This window comes from Chrysochloris asiatica, unplaced genomic scaffold (assembly GCF_000296735.1).
Source record: "Chrysochloris asiatica unplaced genomic scaffold, ChrAsi1.0 scaffold00125, whole genome shotgun sequence".
Taxonomy (NCBI): domain Eukaryota; kingdom Metazoa; phylum Chordata; class Mammalia; order Afrosoricida; family Chrysochloridae; genus Chrysochloris; species Chrysochloris asiatica.
In genome coordinates this window covers 7,807,520-7,815,151 of record NW_006408643.1, presented here as the reverse complement: position 1 = coordinate 7,815,151, position 7,632 = coordinate 7,807,520, and positions in this window count along the sequence as shown.

The window sequence follows — 7,632 nt, the reverse complement described above, 5'->3', positions numbered from 1 at the left end:
ATGCAGGGTCACGATGAGTCAGCTGCACAGTACTTAACAACAACAACTGTTGAATGATGATGCGTGGAGGAGATTGTAATCGTTGCAATGAAATGATTGTGTAAAGCCGATGTTCTCCCATGTAAACTATCACTCAGTTCACAACAATAATAATAAAAAGACCTCTTTAAAGTATGAAAGAGTAAAGATGTTGACGCATAGTGTTCTGTAGAGGAAAGCCTAATATTTTCAGCAAGTTTCCTGATAGTCCTCCCAGTGAGATAATAGAAGGAACTGTAACTTCTTTGAGAAACCTCAGATAGTCAGGAGGTTTCTTACACCAGACATGAACCATAAACCATTAATCACCAGAAACTGAGGCACCTCAGAAGCTGAAGATTCAACAACAAACACAGATTTCAATCCAAACTTCTTTTCTTCTGCTGCTTTCAGAGTATAAGCAAACACCCTCCCCCCTTGAGTGGATCATGCTTATTCAAGACTACAATAGAAATATTTTGTTCTAGAAAATAATGCTTGTAACTGATGTATGATAAAGTTACAGTTTGTGGCTAAATAGATGATAAGGATATTTCAAGATGGAATGACAAGAATGTTTCTTGAAAAAAATTCTGTGTGTAGTTTACTTTCACAGAAAGTCTGTGACAAAAACTGGAGTAAGTTGTGACTCATAAGTGACCCTCAGGCCTCTTGTGTAAATCTCTCTCTCCCCCTTTTTGGAGTTTGGAACACTTTGTATTTTACCAAGTGCAACCCCAGATTTGGAGTCCTGGTGTGGCGCTGTGGGTTAATGCACCAGACTGTAAAGCCATTTGAACTGCAAGATTGGCGGTTCAAGCGCACCAGCTGCTCCTTGGAAACCCTATACAGGGTCTCTATGGGTCAGAATCGATTCGATGGCACTTCACAACAACCACCCCAGTTTTAAAGAATTCAGGTTTTTTTTGTTGTTGTTAATTACCAGTTGATGATAAAATTGAAGAATTTGTGTTTACTAATCACTGCTTAGTTACTATAAGGAACTTAAGGAGGGAGGTTTAATGGGACATTTACCAGACATTTGGTTTTGGAAATGTAGAGGTAACAGAAAGGCTTCTTGGGGAATGAACTATGAACACTCTTCACCACTCATCTGTCAGTTTACTGAACTGGAAGCTATGACTCCAGTATTGTAAATACCAGTCATGGTGGGCAGGTTTCAACAGAGATAAAATAGACTAGGAACAAGGAGAGGCAGAGTGCTTCTGAGTGGTTTGTCACTGAAAACCTTACCAACAACAGTATAACAACGTTAGATATGGTGCTGGAAGATGAGCCCCTCAGGTTGGAAGTTACTCAAAACGGGACTAGAGAAGAATAGCTTCCTCAAAGTAGAATTAAACTTATTGATGTTAAATTAGGAACATCCAGACATTCATTTGCTTATGTGACATAAAATGGGAAGAAATAGCTGTAAACATCCATGAATACTTGGAACAGGGAATTATGAAGTATCAACCCAGGATTATTTGAAGTTGTCAGAAAACGAAATGGAGCACATAAATGAGCTGAAATGGACTGGCGTCGGCCATTTTGAATCAGACAATCGTGGTTTACTATGCAAGATGTCAAATTGAAGAGGAACGGCATCACATTCAGCGTTAAAAAGAGCATTTTAAGATTGATCTTGAAGTACAATACTGTCTGTGATAGGATAAAACCCATATGCCTACAAGGAAGACCAGTAAATACTATTTATCAAATTTACACACCAACCACTAAAGCTAGTGAGATGAAATTGAACTTCTTCACTCTGAAATTGATCAAATATGCAACCAAGATGCATTGATAACATGTGTGTCAGGGACAGGTTAGGTCTCCTGGGCCCTGGGCCTCTCCTACCTGACTTTGTATCCATACCTTTGCTCTGAGTCCTCTTCTACTAGGCAGGGATCAAGAGAAAGGGGAGACATCTCTACTCCAACAAAAACAGTAACATCGACAGGGACAGACTGGGAATATCCTGAGCCCTTCTCCTTTGGCCCAAGAGGAACAGTCTGGAGACAAGGAGAAAGAAAACAGGGATCCTGGTAGAGAAAAACATCAGCTTGGAGAAAAACACCTAGCTACAATGGGGAAGACCTAACTTAACCTAACCACCAGGTTGTTGTTGTTGTTGTTTAGTGCCGTCGAGTCGGTTCCGACCCATAGCGACCCTGTACAGGGTTTCCGAGGCTGTAAATCTTTACGGGAGCAGAACGCCTCATCTTTCTCCCGCGGAGCGGCTGGTAGTTTCGAACTGTTGGCCTTAATGTTCGCAGCCCGATTCGTAACCACTACGCTACCAGAGCTCCTTAGACAGCCCATAAAAATAGTGCAAGAACAGACAACCACAAAGGAAACAGGAGATAACACTCCTTTTCCAAGAAGCCTGCACCCCTTTACTAAAAACCAAATTAATGTTCTCCCCTTTATTAGGATGTAATCAGTGAGCAGCGGCATCAGACCTGCTCCTGGGAGAGGGCATCTAGGACCAGGAAGAGAAAACTGTATTTAATCCATGAACCCTAATCCCCTGGTGTCTTTGAAGTGTACTTTCGTTTTGTAAAAAGGGAGCTCCTGAGTAAAAGCTTATTATATGTGCCTGGGATCGAGAAGCGAGACTCGGTGGGACTAGTTCTCTAGACCCCTCAGAGAGAGTGACCAGGGTAATGGTAACATGTGCAGCCAATAAAATCCCTTTCTGTTGCACTCCCGTGTCCATTTTATTTCATTTGGCTAACAGAGCAGGACAAGGACTCAAAGGTTGGGCAATGACATAAGCACTGAATTTTTTCTTAATTTTACTTTCTTCTGTAATAGTATTTTGGCTAAGCCTGGGTAGGCATTGAACTGCTAAGAGCAAACTGGGTGGTTCAAACCCTTCAGCCTCCGTACTGGAGGAAGCTGAGGCTATCTGTTCCGTATAGAGTGACTCTCATTTACGTCATAATTGATTTGATAGCAGTGGGGGTTTTGTTGATTTTTTTATATCTAATTCAAGGAGCCCTATTGGCACAGTTGAGTTGCTAACCACAGGCTGGCAGTTCAAACCCACCAGTGGAAACTTTGTCCTATAGGATCGCTGTGAGTAGGAACAGACTGGCAGGCAGTAGGTTAACTGGAATTCAATAGATCAGGTGAGTCTCTTGTGCCCGGCGCACTCTAACTGATCCCTTACTCAAATCATTATCTTTCTCTTGGCTTCCTAAAAAAAACAAACAAAAAAACTCTTAATTAAAATCTGGTTTTTTTTCTCCCCTATGCTTTTTTCTATAAATGAAATAAGAGTTGTTGTTGTTAAGTGCCGTCGAGTCGAGATTCCGACCCATAGCGACCCTGTACAGGGTTTCCATGGAGCAGCTGGTGAGCTTGAACCGCCGATCTTGAAGTTCAAAAGGCTTTGCAGTCTGGCGCATTAACCCACAGCATAGCTGTGGCCAAATCCCAAACACAAGGTGGAAGCACGGAAGCGTTAGAGCCGCTCGGGTTGCGCTCCGAACCCATCTCTGGAGGCACCGAGCATCCCAGTAACCGGAAGCGGAAGTGCGCATCTTCGGATTGGCCCTCAGCTGCGTTCTTGCTCTGAGGGGCGGAGCGTCGTGCCTGGGTTGCAGCCGGCCTGGTGGGCTCGCCGGTGCTCGCAGCCTCCCGTCCGGGTCCCCGGGCGCCGCCCCGGCTCTCGTGCGCACTCCTGGTCTCTCCGCAGCCTCGGGAGCTCCTCTGGCCCGGGAACCGCCGCCGTTTGTGGACGCCGCGGAGCTGGGGTGGGGCTGTGCGTCTCGGTGCGTTCCCAGGTACGATCGTGTGCGTCCTGCGGATCCGGGTGTGGGGCTCGGGGGCGCCGGGGGTCTTTTCTTCGTACCTCCCCGCCCCATCCAGACTCGGAGACCTCATCCGCCACCATCCGCACCCCAGCACGCACACTACAGTCAGACTCCGCCCCAAGCCCGTCCCCGCCTATTGTTATTGTTAAGTGCTGTCCAGCCCATTCCAGCAAAGAGCGACTCCGTATAGGGTTTCCGAGGTGCAGCTGGTGAGTTTGAACCACCAACCTCGTGGTTCACAGGCCAGTGCTTACCCTACAGCGCCACTCCGTAGAAAGGCATTCCTAGCTTTATCCAGTGGATCACACGGGATCGAACCCGCGACCTTGGTGTTATTAGCACCACACACTAACCAACTGAGCTAGCAGGGGCTAGGCATTGAGCGGATTGGTTTAGGTATTGCACCTTTTTTTTTATTCACAAAGCAACACTGAGGTAGGGAGTATTTGCAAAACTAATAGTCTTGGAGAAATTAAATAGCTTACCCCTGGACAGATGACTACAAGGTGGCGGTTGTGAACTGGTGTTCTTCCAAGGGCATTATTCTATTAATCACCTTTTTCCTACCTAAAATGGCTCCTTTGTGTTCTGTGCCTCGTTCGACAGATTTGTTGAGCATTGTTAGTTATACAAAAATGAAGATTATATTGAGAAAAAATATATCCCCCTTCTTTAAATGATTATAGGTATTTAAGACAGATGAAGAATTTAAAAGCACAAGTTGGAACTATTGCACACACTTAGAAACATATTTATCCTAATTTCGGGGGTAAATAATTAGTAAGAGAGGTATGTTTTGAGAAATTTCATTGGCTGTAAGGCGGACATTGTCGTCATGATTTCATGAGAAACTGTAGGATCAGTCCTAGTTGATCCAATAGAAAATGTGCTGTTGGAAAGCAATAAAGGTGACAAGAGGTTTACGGAGGTCACACACCGGGTGTGTGTGATCTATGCGGCCTTGGACGCTGGTGATTGAACCACAGGTTCTGCTGCCAGAGAACCACATTTCTTAAAAGGTTGCCGGTTTCTTGGAGCATTGAAACATTGTCAGAGCAGCCAGTATTTGGATTGAGGGCAAAATTGGAGATATGTATGATGGCGTTCATCAGAATCCTTCAGCAGATCGTAGAATTGTCAGGCACACTGCAGGGTTGCCAAAAGTGCTTCATCTTTTGTGATAAGTATTTTACAAAACTAAGAGTCCGGTAGCGATTCCCTGCATGGGAGAGAAGGTTAAAATAACTAACTGAAAGGTTGCTGGTTTGAATCCATCCAGATGTGGTTTGGAAGACAGGCCTGGCTTCTGAAAGGTCACAGCATTGAAAGTGTCTAAATCTAAGTGCTCTGTTTAAGAAATCGTTGGGAACTCTATTGTTGTGAATTTAATTCCTTTTTGGTGTTTTTTTCTTCTCTGACTACTTGGAATAAAAATTCACACGATTTTTCTTTTGTCTTGTTGTGTGCCATGGAGAGCAACCCTGTATAAGGTTTCCAAGAGTAGCTGGTGGGTTTGAACCACCAGCTTTATTATAGAAGCACTCCCGAGTTTTTTTCTTTATATTAATAACGAGGTGATTCAGATCCAAGTCCCTTAGGAAGCCCACATTTACCCACTGCAGCTCCTCCAGTGTGGCTGTGTCTCGCTAGCTGAGTCTACCCTAAGGTCATCATGAAATCTTTGAAATGCCCACTTTCCTATGTTCCCACAGGACCGAAATGCCCTTCCTTTCGCTTCACTCCCTGAGACCAAGACTATAAGTTGTTGTTTTTTTCCCCTACTGATGTAATTTCATGCTATATTTATGTGTGTAGGGGGTGATAAAATATAGTTAATGACATTTTTGTTTTGTAGCCATTTTTGAGTGTACAATTCAGTACCATTAAATTCGTTCACTGTATTTGTACAAAGTCACCGTCGTCAGCTTCCACATTTTCCATCATCTGAGCAGAAACTCACCTTCCCCTCCATCCACCTCTGGTATCCACTTAGTCTCTATCCATTTGCCAATTCTCCATATTTCACTGATGGCAGATTGTGCTGTGTTTGTCCTTTTGTGTCTGACTTTACTCATAGGTCTTCAAGGTTCATCTGTGTCATAACCTTTATGAGAATTCCTTTTTTTTTTTTCTCTCGTTTCTATTTTTCAGGCTTTTTGTTGTGAACTGAGTGAATGTCCACAGAGCAGATCATCAGTTCCACACTCGACAAACCTCACACTTTGCTTCATTACATGGTTGCAATCCCCTCCCTGCCCTGACAGTTAACAGCATCTACTTCTACCTACTTCAGCACTGCATCCCTCCCCGGGTCCTCCACTGCCGTCATTCCTCCTCTGCGGACCTCCCTCCTGCCCTGTCATCCACACCAACATGTGTCCACCCTCTAGCTGATGAACAACTTTCCCTCTCCCCCACAAACCCCCACAACCATCACAGATCGCTTCCTTCTTCAAGCAAACTCTTTGACAACATTGGTCTCATAGGACATGTGTCCCTTTGTGATGATGGACTAATGTCACTCAGCATAATGGTGACGGGTTTCACAGATTCATGGTTATTCTTCAGCGTTTTGTAGTATTGCAGTGTGTGCAGGCACCAAGGGTCGTTTAACCATCCTTGGGTTGATGGGCATTTAGGCCGCTTCCCTCGTTTTGATGTGTCTCTTGTAGACAGCATATTGAAGGATCCTCTTTTCTTATCCTTTCTGCTCTTTATGGTTCTTGACTGGAACTGGAACGTTGACTTGGTTACACTCAGTGTAATGGTCAGTAGGTGTGAACTGACCGCTCTCATTTCCCTGTGTGTGTCTTTGTGGTGTTGCTGGATTCTTCGGTCCACAGAATTGTCTACGCTGAGTTCATTTTGTTTGTGCGTTTTCTTGTCATTTTCATTTCTGTTGTGTTAATGTTTACTAAATCTTTCTGATTTCCTCTTTTTTCATTTTGATGTGCAGGCATACTGTTTTTCTTTGAGATTACCCTGTCTTTATTCATTTTTGCCCCCTCCTTAAAACAATTTGTTTTATCTTGAAATCCACTGGCTTCCTTGCCATTTGTAAATTCTGTTTGTACACGATTGATTCCCTCTTTTTGCTTTGTAGTTGACTTCATTATGCATTGATTGATATCTTTGGTTCCCTCTTTTCAGTCTTGAAGATTTACTTTCTTTTAAATCCTTCTATATCTGGATTAAGATTCTGGGTGGTGGTGTCAGGTATGGTAATCTCAGGTGGTTCTCTGTCCAAAGAACATTCTTTTAGCATTTTTGGTACAGTTAGTCATAACAGATTCCTTTCACTCTGTCCCTCGTATATGAGGGACAGCTTTGCTGGCTATATGATTCTTGGTTGACAATCTTTTTCTTTCAGAGTTTTGTATATGTTATCCCATTGTCTTCTTCTTGCCTGCATGGTTTCTGCTGAGGAATCAGAGTTTAGTCCCATGGGTTGTGCCTTGTCCAGAAGTTTTCATTTTTCCTCAGCTGTTCTCCAGATTCTTTCCTTGATTATGATATGTCTTGGTGATTTTCTTTGGGGATCTAGCCTGTTTGGGGTTCATTCAACTTCTTTTATTCTTATCGTCTCATCGTTCATAATGTTAGAGGAATTTTCTTCCAACTCTGTATAATTTTCTCTATGTTTGTCTCTTTCTGTCTGGAATTCCCATCTCCCATAAGTTGTTCACCTAACTCTCAGGCTTTCTTTAGATTGTTTTCATTCTTTTTTATGATTGTTCTTCTGTTGTTGTTGTCAGGTGCCATCGAGTCAGAACCGACTCACAGCGAC